This window comes from Polypterus senegalus, chromosome 3, assembly GCF_016835505.1.
Source record: "Polypterus senegalus isolate Bchr_013 chromosome 3, ASM1683550v1, whole genome shotgun sequence".
In the NCBI taxonomy this organism is placed as follows: Eukaryota; Metazoa; Chordata; class Cladistia; order Polypteriformes; family Polypteridae; genus Polypterus; species Polypterus senegalus.
In genome coordinates, this window is record NC_053156.1 from 272,867,618 (window position 1) to 272,885,050 (window position 17,433).

Below are 17,433 nucleotides of genomic sequence, written 5' to 3' on the forward strand. Positions count from 1 at the left end.
TTGTATTAAATATAGTTATCCAAAATGAATTCTTAGGGTTAAAGCCCAGCGTAGTCTGTCAGTGTTTGCACTCTGCCTGTTTTCCCCATTTTACCTTTCATTTTCGATTACGGAGAATCTAAATAAATCTAAATCGAGTGAGCCTGAGTGTAGTGGGCTGATACCTGAAGTTGTTTTTTGGCTGCTGTCAGTAAGTGCAGGGACAGACTTCAGCACCTTACACTGAACTGTTTGGAATTTGATGCATAGATGGAGCCCCCACAACCGATATTCCTTCTTACAATGACTTCCACTTTTAAAAGATTCAGGGATGTCATCCATTCTTCTCTGAGGCAGTGCCACTCTACTAATGGTCTCTGGTTATGCCAATGTTAATCTGAAGTGTGGTAGAAAGGATTGTTTCCTGTCTATGCATTGTCCACGTTGCACACACCCACATTCACTTCTATCAGGATATCCTAAACAGATTTGGAATTGAATGAATACATGGATGAACAGCAGACAAGTCATCATAACAGATATTTCCTCTAACAACGAGTTGTAAGTTTTTGAGTTTTAGGGATGTCATTCATTCTCCTCTGAGTAAGTGCCACTCTCTTGTTCGCCTCTGGTTGTGCCAATCTGATGAACAGTACAGACAATTGTCTCCTACCCATGAATTCTCCTCCTCACCCACACCTACACTCATACTGGGAAAATTTAGATTCACCAAATAACCTAACGTGCTTAAACTTCATATCTTGTCTGTTGGGACATTTTAATTGTATCTTTGTAAACATTTGATTATCCTCAGTCTGTTGAATGTAACAGAATTGAGTATTACACCAGTATAGAGAGTAGCTTAGCTGACAGTATTGTTTTAGTCTCTTTAAGAACACATATATTGTCTTTATCATTAACTTTTGATTTGCAGTGATGATTTGCAGTAATTTCTCCAATATTAGCTTTTTTACACTGGCTGCCTGTCAGTTTTCGAATTGATTTTAAAATCTTGTTGCTAGTTTTTAAATCTTTACATGGGCTTGCTCCTGCCTATTTATCCGAATTGTGTGTTTTACGCCAGCCATCCAGAGTGTTTAGATTTGGTCAGTTGTTTCTTGTTGAGCCTTGTACTAAGTGTAAAACTAAGGGGGACAGAGCATTTGCAGCTGCTGCTCCTCGCCTGTGGAACTCTTTACCTCATCACATAAAGGAGTCGTCTACAATTGAACTGTTCAAAATCAGATTAAAGACTCATTTCTATTCACTTGCATTCCGTGCCCTTCAGTAATACTGATGGTTTCCTCATTGTGATTATGTACTTATTGTGATATACTCATTGTGATTACTTCTATTTATTATTTATTTTATTTATGTTCATTTATTTTATTTCTATTTATGTTATTCATGTTAATTGTATGTTTTTCTTTTAATCTATTATTGTAAAGCACTTTGGCCACAGCATTTCTATGTTGTTTTAAATGTGCTATATAAATAAATTTGACATTAAAATTGACATTGACATTGATCTTCTAATGTTGAGCTTGAATCATCTGCATTTGTTTGTTTTTCTGTAACTTGTATAGTTCTCTGTTTTCACTTTCTGTGATCAGTGAAGTGGGACCAGGCCTCTAACATACTGGCCATTTGATCTGTTCTTTATGTTCTGAACAATTGAAACAATAGGCTTTGCTCTTATTATGCATGAATAGAAATATTGAATGTAAACTCATGTCCTACCTTTGTTAGCTGCGACTCTTCTAAGTGCCAGTGTGTGAAAGCTGCTGGCAGACTGTGCTGTAGCGGGTCCTCCTTTATGCAGTGAGCCTCAAACAAACAGGTCTCTCCTGAGGAAAGCGATGGCAGAAAGCTAGCAAAATGCCCCTGAGTAATAGGGCATCACACACAGCAGAGATGGATAAATAAAGTTGATAATTAATAAAGAGATGGCCAGCCAGTGCAAACCCTGAACAGCTCTACAAAATATTTTCTTAACTTGTTTAAAATGAAAATAACACCATATAACAATTAAACCAGCTTAATTATAATTAGGTTTCCTAGGATCTAAAGCTACCCTAGAAGTAATGGCAGCAAGGCAGGAATCATCGCAGGGCCAACACCCACATGGGGCTAATTTAGAGTAAGAAATCTACTTCACTAACATTTATTGAGAAGGGGGCACCTCCCTCTTCAAAGCACTTGCAATGAAAGCGACCATAACTGAGCTTTAAAAGAGGCATTTATTTGAAAGGCTGAACAAGCAAAATCGAAACATTTTGAACTATTATTGAGCACACAATCAAAAAAAGAACAATCAAACAAGCAATACCTGCTCTCACATCAGATGATTAATTTTAAAAATATTTCTAGGTGTACAGATTTTTATTTCTTTTTTTCTATACAATCATCATATAAAAACAAAAACACACACACAAATACAAATATGCCTTAGCCAAAAAAATCAGTCTATTACAAATTAGTCCACAACTTTGATACAACATACTGTACTTTCATCATATGCACTGTCTGCTAGGCACTCTGCTGAGGTGGAAGATTTTAAATGGATTCAGAAAGTATTCACACGCTTTTACTTTCTCCACACTTTATTAGGTCGTAGATTTTATTTTAAACTAGCAGAATACCCGCGCTTCACAGCGGAGAAGTAGTGTGTTAAAGAAGGTACGAAAAAGAAAAGGAAAAATTTTTAAAATAACGTAACATGATTGTTAATGTAATTGTTTTGTCATTGATATGAGTGTTGTTCTCATATCTATCTATCTATCTATCTATCTATATATATATATATATATATATATATATATATATATATATATATATATATATATACTGTATATATATATATCCGCTTGGCAGCGGAGAAGTAGTGTGTTAAAGAAGTTATGAAAAGAAAAGGAAACATTTTAAAAATAATGTAACATGATTGTCAAAGTAATTGTTTTGTGTATTTGGCGGCAGCGTCACAAAGTTTTTTCGCTAGCTGCATCAGAAAATGTACCACGACGTCTGACACGCCTCCTTTTTACTGTTTTCTCACAGCTTGGATTGCTGCTGTCATATATATATACACACACACACACACACACACACACATACATACATACATACATATATATATATATATATATACACATACATATCTTCATATCTACATATCTATATACATATCTACATATACACATATATATATATATATACATACCTATCTACATCATATCATACATACATTATATATATGTGTGTATGTATGTATGTATGGGCGGACCTAACGAGGTCGTATGTATGTATGTGTGTGTGTGTGTGTATATATATATATATATATATATATATAATAAGGCCTACTGCAGCGTATATATATATATATATATAAATAAGCGGGAGCCCAAAATGAGGCGTCCGTAACACAGGTGCCGGCGTTAGGGCCTTCTTTAGGTCACTGAGCGTGTTCTGCTGTCGGTCCACACCGCGTATAGGGGCGCCCTTTTTGTCAGGTCAGTCAAGGGTGCTGCTCTTTGGAGAAGCGAGGAACAAACCGGTAGTAACCCGCAAGCCCCAAGAAAGCCTGCACCTGTTTCTTGGTACTATTCTAAGATGTCTTTCACTTTGGAGCACCTGTCCTTGTCCCATAGCCTAAATACAGTGTTAGGAGGACAGCTGCGACATACATACATACACACACACAAATTATATATATGTGGTATGTATGTATGTGTGTATATGTATGTATGTATGTGTGTGTGTGTGTGTATATATATATATATATATATATATATACATACATATATATACACATACATATACTTGTGTGTATAGCTTTTATATATGTGTGTGTATAGCTTTGGTCACTGAGTGCAAGGGAGAAATAATAAAATATAGTCTATAAGTTATTAAACAGTAAAACATTAACGTTTTAAGAAGTACAGGTACATTGAGCACTACTGGAGTTGTTGCGGGTAAACTACATTTTAAAGACTGTGTAACACAACAGGTAAGTAACTAACAGCAGCTAAAATGTATATGGATCATCTCTCGGTAGTAGATCCCTTTTGAAAGGCGCTACACGACGGCTGTGGTATAGAAATTACATTTTCTATGTGAACGTTCAAATTTGTGCCTCTGGTAATGTGCCTTACCGGCATTTAAAGAAAATTAGTTTTGTGTCCTCTGCACTGTTAAGAGAAAAGGCTTTGGTTTGGGATAAAAGGAAAAAGGTGTAAAGAAAGGAAAGTTGCCTTTTCTTTTATATAGTATAGAGAGATGTGTTCGCTGACGTTATGATCGCCTTTTGGGGACAGTTGCGGTGGGTCTTGTGTAGACTGGTGAGACGTCCCCGCCATTAATCGGCTGTGATGGCACTGTCAGTCCTCCACTCGTGTGCGTGTCTTCATAATCCGAGGTGATGACCTCATAATCGTATACGCAAAAGAAAGTGTGAATCGCCTTAATATTATTTTTCCGTGGTGTAGAAAAGGGGTCCCGTGTTTGCACTTGTCTGGGCTATAGCGCAGGGGGAGGAAGAAAAAAATTAAAAGTGCTCACTTTGACTTAAGGCAGAAGCGCAGTCAGCGTCTCAAAGGCCGGCACAGCTATGCACAGCGCTGGCTGCTCGACTTTTGCAGGGCAGGAGACCACAGTTTTGCAGACGCGTTCATGATATCAAAAGTCTCAGCTCTTTGGAGGTCATTCATATATTATATGATATATATGTATATATATATATATCAAAATACCCGCCTCGCAGCGGAGAAGTAGTGTGTTAAAGAAGTAATGAAAAAGAAAAGGAAACATTTTAATAATAACGTAACATGATTGACATTGTCATGAGTGTTGCTGTCATATATATGCCTGCCTAAATAAGTCACCCTCGCTTTGCTCTTACTTTATTTACCGTTCATTTAATCATGGCTAGTGGCGGAAAAATTATAAAATGGAAGGAGGATGGCTTTACCAAAACAATTATTGATGGCGAATCGATTATTCATAAAGCTTGAATTGGTGATCTGTTTTTCTGTGTTAACCTCATATTTTTTCATACTTCTTCTCAAACTAAGGTGGTGCGAGGGTAAAATGAATCGGGATGCGCTGATCAATGTAATCGGTGTACCAGGAAATCATGCATTGACAAAAGCTCGTAATGCAAAGTGTGATTAAATGCATTATTTTTAACGCTATGGAGCACATGCATCGAAGCTTCTCAGCTGTGCTTGTGCTAAGAAAAGGAAAGATTTTAAAAATAACGTAACACGATTGTCAATGTGACCTTTTGTAAGTAGTGCCTGGAGGATTCAGTGTGGAGAATCTCTAGAAACAGCGTGTGTATTAACTTGTGGATTTTTCTGTGAGTATTTGGTGGCAGTCTGACGAAGTTGCCGCGGAGCTCAGCTCAGAGCAAAATGAGGTGGGAGGGGAGATGATGACGTGACTCCCCCACCCGCCTTAACTGTCAATCCCCCACAAACACAGTCTCTCGGAATTTGCATAAGCACACCCCTTCACCTACAATTTTAACTTAGTTATAAAGTGATCAAAACTCTCGTTTATATCCTGCGTCCTCTCATTAAACTTGTATCCCGCATTACCTGTGGGCATGTGAAACGCCAGCGTAGCCTGTCTATGAACTTAATTTAAAGTTTAGGTTTACACCTTGCTTTCTTTCCGAGGTAGCATCAGTCATGAATATGGTAGTATATGTCACTCGCTCGCTTCTTATTGTTTCGCTGCCTTCTCAATTATATAATGCATGTTTTCTTAAGCGCTTTTTGGAGGTCTTCCTGGTTTTCTACGCACTGCGTTGACAGTCAGTTCACGTGATTACGTGAGAGGCGTGATGATGTCACTCGAAACTCCGCCCCCACGTCATTCCAGCTCAACTCCATTACAGTTAATGGAGAAAAATACCTTCCAGTTATGACCATTAGGCGTAGAATTTCGAAATGAAACCTGCCCAACTTTTGTAAGTAAGCTGTAAGGAATGAGCCTGCCAAATTTCAGCCTTCTACCTACACGGGAAGTTGGAGAATTAGTGATGAGTGAGTGAGTGAGTGAGTGAGTGAGTGAGTGAGTGAGTGAGGGCTTTGCCTTTTATTAGTATAGATGGATACATCTGACATTGTTTCCCATCATGCTACACTCAATAACCCCTAATGACAAAGTTAAAACATGTTTTTAGAAAGGTTTACTGATTTATTAAAAATCAAAGACTGAAATCTACCATCTATAGAAGTATTCATGTCTTTAATTCAGTCCTTTGCAGACACCCCTTTGGTAGCAATTACAGATTTGAATCTTCTTCAGGCTTTGCACACCTGAATCTGGACACTTTATCTCATTCTTTCTGGCAGATTCACTCAAGCTTTATTAGATTGGATGAGAAGCATCTCTAAATTGCCGTCTTCTGTTTCCCCCAGCTCTAGGCTTACTGGTCTGGTGCCTACAAGTGGGCTTTAACCTCCAGCCAAGAAACATTTCCAGGACTGACCTGTAGATTAGATCTGGAGACCGGAATAACCTTGGGAACTGTTAGTGCTGACTTCTCATGACACTCCCTGAAATCCTGGACCCAATAGCTTCATTAAAGGGCCAGGTCATCCTAAGGACACCTTTCCACTATTGGAATAAAGTAGATACCTATTCAAAACTCCTGACCTACTCTTCTACATTCTCACTCTTACATCCAAATCTGTTTGCCAGGAGTGATTAAAGACTGGGTTCCATCCATTACCTTGAGGCACAGTGACAAAGTTTAATACTTTGAGAACATTCACCACCAGAGCTTCTTGGCACCACCTTCTGTCCTGCACTTTGGAATGCTCCTTTCAGTTCTGGTGTCTGCTGGACTTCCCATCCACAGGTATGAAATTAAGAATCTGTAACGGTATAAAATGAAAATAATTACTCACATTTGGCAAGTCCACTATAGATCCTCTGTACTCTATTTTGTTAAGAATTTCAAAACCAAATTACATCACATTTCTGCAAGGTCACCTTTATCCATCCATCCATCCATTTTCCAACGCACTGAGTCCGAATACAGGGTCACAGGGGTCTGCTGGAGCCAATCCCAGCCAACACAGGGCACAAGGCAGGAACCAACCCTGGGCAGGGTGCCAACCCACCACAGGTCACCTTTATTCACAACTCAATTTTCCCTGCATCGTACCATCTTGTTAATGCCAATTACTACTCCTTCTGCCTTCACCGTTTCCAATGAAAATATAAAAGTGTGGAAACTTTTTGAACGTACTTTGTACATATCATACATAAAAAGAAAACAAACATTTACAATTACTGTTTAATTACAATTACAATTTAATTGCAAGCTAAAATCTAAAAACTACAAACATTCAAACAATAAATGTACAATACTACTTTGTTTGATTTTATGTTGGCAAAATCATCAATGACATTATTGAAGTTGATTCATTTTTCAGTTGCTGTTCTATGGAAGGCATGTAAAAGGTTTCTTAAACACAAAAGTACTCATTGAACCTCTTAAATAATATTTTATAAGTTTCACCTTTAGAAAGTCTACTCCCACATCTGGCAAAATTAGTATCAATTATGAGGAAAATTTGCACAATTATTACGATATGTGGAACTGAATATTGGACCAAAGATGCACCTTGTAAGATCTGTGTGTCCTCGTGAATTTTTCTTGGCCAAAGACTGACATCTTTTAAGTTAACAGCTGGATTTTTTTGTTCTTCATACATTTCATCGCTTGAAGATAAAGAACTACCTGAGCTTGAAGATGGCTTTAATATAGAAACTATAGTTTCTTCACGATTGTGATATTTCAATAATGCCTCATCATTCTTTTTCTTTTATCTAAAAGCATCACCACTCTATTTTGTTCATCTTGAGATTGAGAGAATAAGTAAAATATTAATAATGAGATTGAAGGGTTCATCCCTTTTGGTCACAGTTAGTCTGCAAACTGGTCAAGAATTGCATTTGTAAAATATAAATTGCAGTGTATATATGTGAATCAGTTTTTAAACACTAAAATGGTGTCATTTTGACATAGATAACACACATTAACTTACTGAAGCCCTATCAATCACAACTGTCAAATAAGTCTAAAAAAAATGGTACCTCTTAAAAAGTGCCACCCAGGGTGTACCGCCCCCTCAACCACAACCCAGCTATGCCAGTGCATCGAGATGTATCGACTTAAACAGCACCATATGCCTGCAGTTTCAGGGTGGGTTTCAGGGCGGAAGTGACATCACTGCATGTCTATACCATCAGGTTGGCAATAAACATTTATAGCTCGTCAGTAATCAAAACGTTTGATATGCTAAACACACCAAATCCTAACCTTAACAAAACTAACCCCTAACATTTAATAAACCCTAACCTTAACCATTTATCCATCCATCCATTATCCAACCCACTATATCCTAACTACAGGGTCACAGGGGTCTGCTACAACCAAACCCAGCCAACCATCCTACACAATAACCATACTAACCATTAACCTTAACTTCCATCCTATAACTGCTGGCACAGACCTGTGGTGACGTATGGTGCTATTTATTTTGTAGCTGCATATTATTGAGTGTATCTGCCACACATCTGCATAAGCTTCCATAATGTTTAAGTCCCTCTTGTAACAATTTAGCTGATTCTACATTGTCTGCCTATGAAAGATTATTTGTGCCAAAATGAAATGCTTAACGACATTGTAATGCAATGCAAGTGTACGTGGTGCAGTTCATTTTGGCCTGATTTTATCGAGTCATAATTAAAAACTTTGAAACAAATGATCAAATTTGTTTCAGCATACTATGCAGTTTAGAAAGTACTGTAATTCAAAATCATATTTTTATTTTTAGTGCATGTTTATAGATGGTGTGTTAAAACTAAAAGCAAAGCAAATGTATTACATTTTCCTTAGAGGAATCTCTAAGTGAGTTGCATTTCAATTCAAAGCATTCCAAAACTGAATGCTATCAAATTTAAAATTATCATCAAAAGTTGAGGCAAGGGGTGTCAACAGCTGGGGCTCCAGTCATGAGTGTGTTCATCTAGTGCTAAAGATGGAAAACATTGAGTTGATAAGGAAAGGATCTTCTGTCTCACTGAACATTTCATTTTCTGTTGATTGGCTACTGGAAAGAAAGCAGCAACAGGAGAAGAATTTTCATCTGCTACAGTAACATCTTTAGAATGCATTCAAGAACTTCATCATACAATTATGTATTTCAGTGTTTTCCATCCAATGCACCACGGCACAGTGGTGAGCCGTGAGAAGATACCTAGCAGTGCTGTGGAAATAACAGTGGATCTGAATCTGAGAGAGCCCATCAGATGGTCAAGACCTGTCAGAGGACTACCTGGAGAAGTCGGCATAAAAGCAGCACCGTGATCGCTATTTTGCAGACACACCATTTAGAGCACTTTGGACATGTCTTCTTGCTGCTAGGGAACTTCTGCCTGGGTGTGTGGATGCCAGTGAGCCTGACAGGGCTGGTGAATAGTGAGTATACGAGTTGTCTCTGAGAGGAGCAGGCAAAGGAACAAAGCAGCTTGAAGATTCCACCAAAGTGCTAACAAAGCACAATGTCTGCGAACCATGACCTTGAAGCTACTTTTTTTTACCAGCTTCTCCGGTAGGCCAACCACCTTCAGACAGTTTAGCACGTGTATGAGATATAATGTGTGTTTGTGGTCAGTAAAATAGTGAGATGTTTTAGGCTACAAAATGTGTGCCATGATTGGGAAACACTGAAGTAGATAATCAACCAGGGCGTCTATAAACCAATATTGCCCTAAATATGGTTTGTAAATGCCTGCAGATGGAGATGACAGCACCAGCTTCTAAATAATATAAAAAATGACAAAGGCATACACCACGCCTAAGAGATGATAACGGAAAACTTTCTCCCATAAAACTCTTCTTGAACCTTATGTTGGGGTGAAATGATGACAAAAAAATGTATAACATATCTGTAGTCATACATAGATGTGAACGTAACAGATACATCTATACTAATAAAAGGCAAAGCCCTCACTGACTCACTGACTCACTCACTCATCACTAATTCTCCAACTTCCCGTGTAGGTAGAAGGCTGAAATTTTGCAGGCTTATTCCTTTCAGCTTACTTACAAAAGTTAAGCAGGTTTCATTTCGACATTCTAGACATAACGGTTGAAAACGTCTGCCATGTTGAACTTTCTTATTTATAGCCCCATCTTCACGAAATTTGGTAGGTGGCTTCCCTGCGCTAACCGAAACTGATGTACATACTTATTTCGGTGGTATGACGCCACTGTCGGCCGCCATATTGAAGTTTCCAATGTCACTAATTCTCCAACTTCCCGTGTAGGTAGAAGGCTGACATTTGGCAGGCTCATTCCTTACAGCTTACTTACAAAAGTTAAGCAGGTTTCATTTCGAAATTCTACGCGTAACGGTCATAATGGTCAACAACGGTTCAACGGTCTTTGTTACTTATGGGCCCATATTCAAGAAATTTGGTACGCGGGTTCCCAACACTAACTGAATCCTACTTACGTACATATATACGTCCATAGCCTGCAGCTCGGTCATCGTGTGAGGCGGTGTTGGGTCCCCCATCCCAACGCCTCCCGCATTGTTGGCTGCCTGCCTATATAAGGCCATCTGTCACTTCAGTCTCTACATTCCCTTCCTTGCTTCGCCATGGGATTCACGTCTCCCTGCTGATAACTACAGCCTCTTTATTTAACCCATGGCTTCTCCGCTATTTTATTGTTCGTTTATTACGTTTATAGTTATTGTGTAGGTATTTTAGACTTACGTTACATTGTTCAGGTACCCATTTCCTTTATCATTCCAACCGTACCCCCATTAACATGTCTATCGAGGTGATCACCATCGATCAAAGAACTGTCACTTACTGAGTGGTTTCCATGCCCAGAGATGGCACCTACCTTTTCCATTCTCTTTGTTACATATTGCACCCCATATCAGGCTCACTCTTGATATCCGGAGGAACATTGTGTTTTATGTATTGAATGACTGGGACAGGTTCAAGGTGTGGACTGATGATGGTACAGGAGATAATTATTCTACACAGGAGCACTAGAAGAGTGAAATGCTTTTTACTACATTGGAGAAGTTTGGGTTTGGCCCAAACATTTGTGCATGGATTAAATTACTGTATACTAACCCAGAAGCTTCAGTTTGCATCAACAACATTTGCTCAGACTACTTTAAACTAGAACGTGGCACAAGACAAGGATGCCCCTTGTCACCGCTGCTGTTTGCGATTGCCATTGAACCACTGGCAATACATTGTCGAAATACTGATCAGATAAAGGGGATTAGCAGAGAAGGACTGGAACAGAAAATCTCATTATATGCAGATGATATGGTACTGTATATATCGGACCCAGAAAATTCTGTGCTGCAGTCTTAACAGCACTCACAGAATTTCAAAAGATCTCTGGTCTCAGAATTAATCTGAATAAAAGTGTACTCTTTCCAGTGAATTCTCAAGCATACAGTATAATATTAGATTAGACACCCTACCTTTATTCATTGCAGAACAGTTTAAATACCTCGGGTAAACATCACAAGTAAACATAAAGCTCTTTATCAACAAAATTTCGCAGTCTGCATGGAAAAAATTAAACAAGACTTGCATAGATGGTCAACCCTTCATCTCACACTAGCTGGAAGAATTAACACTGTTAAGATGAATATTCTTCCTAAGCTCCTTTTTTTATTTCAAAACATCCCAATATACATTAATAAATCATTCTTTAAGCAATTAGATTCAACAATAACCTCATTTATTTGGAATTCAAAACATCCACGCATCAAAAGAGCGACCCTACAAAGACAAAAGGCAGAAGGTGGCATGGCTCTACCTAACTTCCAGTTTTATTACTGGGCAGCAAATATACAGGCGATAAGAACCTGGACACAAATAGAAGAACATACACAGGCTTGGACAGCAATAGAAGTAAAATCCTGCAGTACTTCTTTGTATTCCCTGCTCTGCTCCAATAAACACACGTTATCAGCAATACACTAATAACCCAATTGTGCTCCACTCACTTAGAATCTGGAACCAATGTAGAAAGCATTTTAAGACGGAGAAGCTTCTATCTGTGGCACCCTGCAAGAGAACCACCTCTTTCAACCTTCACAAACATATGCAGTTTTTAATATCTGGAAAAATTTGGAATTAACTTGCTTAGAGATCTTTATATAGACAACGTCTTTGCATCCTATGAACAATTACATTCCAAATTTAACATTCCAGCTACACATTTCTTTCACTATCTTCAAATCAGGAACTTTGTTAAACAGAACCTTCCAGATTTTCCTCATCTTGCACCCTCATCCACGCTGGAAAAATATTGCTCAATTTCAAGGAGTTAGACTCCATCTCTACAATATATAAAATCCTTTTACAATCCCTCCCTTTCAAAGATCCAAGAGGACACTGGGAAAAAGATCTCTCAATTAATATATCAGAAAAGGAGTGGAAAGTAGCAATGCAGAGAATTCACTCGAGCTCCATATGCAAAGCATACAATTATACAACTCAAAATTATATATCGAGCACATCTGTCTACTAAAACTCTCCAAAATGTTTCCAGGGCATGATCCAACCTGCGACGTTGCAACCAAGTCCCAGCCTCACAGGTCACATGTTCTGGGCCTGCACCAAATTAACATTATTCTGGACAAAAATTTTAATTACCTGTCAGACAGCCTTGGACTCACAATCCCTCCTAACCCATTAACAGCTGTGTTTGGGGTTCTTCCAGAGGGTTTAAAGTGGAGAAAGACAAACAAATTGTGATTGCATTCACTACACTGTTGGCACGCAGACTTATTCTGATAAAGGGTTTACACAGAAGTAGACCAAAAACACCTCAAAAGCTAGACATCATGCCAAGATCCAAAGAAATTCAGGAACAAATGAGAACAGAAGTAACTGAGATCTATCAGTCTGGTAAAGGTTATAAAGCCATTTGTAAAGCTTTGGAACTCCAGCTAACCACAGTGAGAGCCATTATCCACAAATGGCAAAAACATGGAACAGTGGTGAACCTTCCCAGGAGTGGCCGGCCGACCAAAATTACCCCAAGAGTGCAGAGATGACTCATCTGAGAGGTCACAAAAGACCCCAGGACAACATCTAAAGAACTGCAGGCCTCACTTGCCTCAATTAAGGTCAGTGTTCACGACTCCACCATAAGAAAGAGACTGGGCAAAAACGGGCTGCATGGCAGATTTCCAAGAAGCAAACCACTGTTAAGCAAAAAGAACATTAGGGCTCATCTCAATTTTGCTAAGAAACATCTCAATGATTGCCAAGACTTTTGGGAAAATACCTTGTGGACTGATGAGACAAAAGTTGAACTTTTTGGAAGGCAAATGTCCCGTTACATCTGGCGTAAAAGGAACACAGCATTTCAGAAAAACAACATCATACCAACAGTAAAATATGGTGGTGGTAATGTGATGGTCTGGGGTTGTTTTGTTGCTTCAGGGCCTGGAAGGCTTGCTGTGATAGATGGAACCATGAATTCTACTGTCTACCAAAAAATCCTGAAGGAGAATGTCCGGCCATCTGTTCGTCAACTCAAGTTGAAGCGATCTTGGGTGCTGCAACAGGACAATGACCCAAAACACACCAGCAAATCCACCTCTGAATGGCTGAAGAAAAACAAAATGAAGACTTTGGAGTGGCCTAGTCAAAGTCCTGACCTGAATCCAATTGAGATGCTATGGCATGACCTTAAAAGGCGGTTCATGCTAGAAAACACTCAAATAAAGCTGAATTACAACAATTCTGCAAAGATGAGTGGGCCAAAATTTCTCCAGAGTGCTGTAAAAGACTCATTGCAAGTTATTGCAAACGCTTGATTGCAGTTATTGCTGCTAAGGGTGGCCCAACCAGTTATTAGGTTCAGGGGGCAATTACTTTTTCACACAGGGCCATGTAGGTTTGGATTTTTTTCTCCTAAATAATAAAAACCATCATTTAAAAACTGCATTTTGTGTTTACTTGTGTTATATTTGACTAATGGTTAAATGTGTTTGATGATCAGAAACATTTTGTGTGACAAACATGCAAAAGAATAAGAAATCAAGAAGGGGGCAAATAGTTTTTCACACCACTGTAATCCATGGCTTCTCCGCTGTTTTATTGTTCGTTTATTACGATTATAGTTATTGTGTAGGTATTTTAGACTTACTTTACATTGTTCAGGTACCCATTTCCTTTATCATTCCAACCGTACCCCCATTAACATGTCTATCGAGGTGATCACCATCGATCAAAGAACTGTCACTTACCGAGTGGTTTCCATGCCCGGAGATGGCACCTGCCTTTTGCATTCTCTTTGTTACATATTGCACCCCATATCAGGCTCACTCTTGATATCTGGAGGAACATTGTGTCTTATGTATTGAATGACTGGGACAGGTTCAAGGTGTGGACTGATGACGGTACAGGAGATTATTCTACACAGGAGCACTAGAAGAGTGAAATGCTTAAGCCCTTCACCTATGCATCTGCATGTGAGTTGATGGCTGCCGGTGAATTGTTCGGTTGTTGCTTTCAAGTGTACCGAAATGGCCAAATATTTTACACCTTTGGACAACCGCCAATGCTTCTTAAACATCTTAGATTCACAGGTGACGATTTCAGTAGTGGACATTTTGATGTTTATGAATGTTTAAACTCTCAAAAGCTGGATGTGACTTTATCAATGAAACCGGTTGTATGCTTACAACGCTTGACAGATGCCGAATGTCTCTTCAACACAAGTCCTACAAATACTGTCGTAATTGAAACAAACAATGAAACTCAAACCGTTTATGACAGCAGCAATCCAAGCTGTGAGATTTGAAACAAGATTACTGTTCACATGGCCAACTGTACGTTGCATGATTAAGAGTAAGCTCAGCGCACAGCTTGGTCATGTTACAACCGGAGGGCCGAACTGACAACGTGGCACACAAAGAGATCCTTAACAAATAATTATTGGCATATTTTCCCTCAGTTTAAAAAGGTTTAATTTTCTTCTTAATAAAAATTTTAAGGCAGTACTTCGCTGCTGCAAAGTGCGGGTATTTTGCTAGTCTTCTTATATAATATGCTACCGTGGCTGTCCGTTTGTCTGTCTAGGATTTTAAATCACATGTGGCTCACAAACGGTTTGACCTCTTGACCTGAAATTTGGTACACATATACTACGTGACCTCTACTGTGCACTTGTGGGGCGATTATTTTTATTACTCTTTTTATTTTTATTTTATCTTATTGTAGAATCATCTCTCGGCAGCGGCCAGCAGGCCAGCCGCATGGCACATGCGTATGTTTTTTGCATTATTTGCCTTGGTTTTGTGTTGGTCTCCATAGATGCCCAATTTGTTAGAAAGTTTATTATCTCCATTCTCCATTAAAACTTGACATTAAAAACCTTCCTTAGGCGTCACGTAAAAGTCAATGTGGATGCACATAGGGGACATCTTAAGGGCTCTAGTAATGGTAATTCCCCACCATTCCACAGGTTGGCACTGTGTACTAACACCTTTTCTCTTCCTTCTCTGCAGACAGCAAGAATGACGGCGTTAACATCAATTATATCACTTTTGGTGTCTGTCCACCTGGAAACGCCTCTTCCTTCTGGAATTACTTAAATCTGAAGAAACTAAGGAATTTAAGGAAATTGAAAAGTAAGTTTACTTGCCTGTCCAGGACAACTACCTGCCATATGCTCAGTGGTATCAGACCAGGCTCAGGTTTCCTGCATTTGTGCATTAGCATTAAGCAGTTTGGCAAATTAAAGATGGAAAGCTTATGTCCGGGCAGCACGGTGGCGCAGTGGTATCACTGCTGCCTCACAGTAAGGAGACCTCAGTTTGCTTCCAGGGTTCTCCCTGCATGGAATTTGCATGTTCTCCCCGTGTCTGTGTGAGTTTCCTCCCACAGTTCAAAGATATGCAGGTTAGGTACATTACCAATCCTAAACTGACTCCCGTGTGTGTGTGTGTGCCCTGTGGTGGGCTGGCACCCTGCCCAGAGCTTGTTTCCTGCCTTGTGCTCTGTGCTGGCTAAGATTGGCTCCAGTAGACCCCTGTGACCCTATAGTTAGGATATAGTGGGTTGGAAAATGACTGACTGAAAATTCCATTCTACAGTATAATAAAACATTTGATTTGACAACAAATAATTTTCCTAGTCCACCATTTTGTTGATATAGTTAAGATAGGATTTAACGGTGCATCTTTAACTTGTATGTAGTGTGGCATTACATGAAAGATATAAAATTAAAGAAACAGACATGATTAAATACATCTCTCAGGTCTTTTATTCTGTACTAAGTTCTTGCTTTTAATGAAAACATTAAACAGATGATACAGGGAGATAAGTGTTGCATCCTTTTTATCATCAAAGTTCCACTTATTGTTGCATTGTCTCTGCCTTCATTGAATTCACAACTTAAATAAACACAGTGTATGGGGTCATAAACAGAATTGATTTTTGTTTGTTCAAATATTCTCTTAAAAATTCCTCCATTCATCCTTGTGTCCATGCATACATCCAGTTCATATCCAGTTGTCAGTGACATGGCAATGTAGTGGTCAGGGCCGCTGCTTCATGGATCTAGAGTTTGTATCCTATATCTGGATGTTGTCAATGTGGAGCTTGGACATACTGTGTGGGTTTCCTTTAATATCTGCACAGACATGTAGGTTAGTGTGATTGCTGTTTCCCTATCGGCCATTTTGTGGAGATGTTTTATGTATGCTAAAGGGCTCCATGATGGAATGGTGCACTGTTCTTGGCTGTTTCCTGCTTTGATGCCCATATTGCCTATAGCCCTGTTCTGGATTAGCTGGTGTTACAAAGATAGAGAGCATGCCAGCCACCCAACCTGACACAGACAGATGCAGGAGGCACACTTATAAAAACACAATTATGCCTATTTTCTTTCTTCATCTGTGGGCAACGACTTCCCTGTTTTCCACAGGCACACTCAGTCCCACTAAGCACAACACTGCACAATACTTTCCTCCTCTGTTCCTTTTCTTCTTTTCTCCTCCTCGGCAAGCTTCATCTTCCTCCTCCCGACTCTCTGCTGGCCACCTATATAAGTCACCTGGAAGTGCTCCAGGTGCTTGTTGCCCCACTTCCAGCTGCACTTCTGGGTGTGGCGGAAGAAATGCCCAAACAGGCTCAGGAACAGCTGCAGAACCTCCTGATGGAGCCTCCAGAACCCAACAGGGTTGTATCCAACTCCCATCTCCCATGAAGCCTTGCAGGAGTCCAAGGCACAGCTGCCACACAGGGGGACCTGCAGTATCTAGCATTCCGGGGGAGGTAATGCTCTATCCATGCTTGTTCCCCCAGACCATACAAGGGAAAGGTGACCTGGCCGGGCAATGGCCCCGGCCGTTTGCCACATAGGTTTAAGAA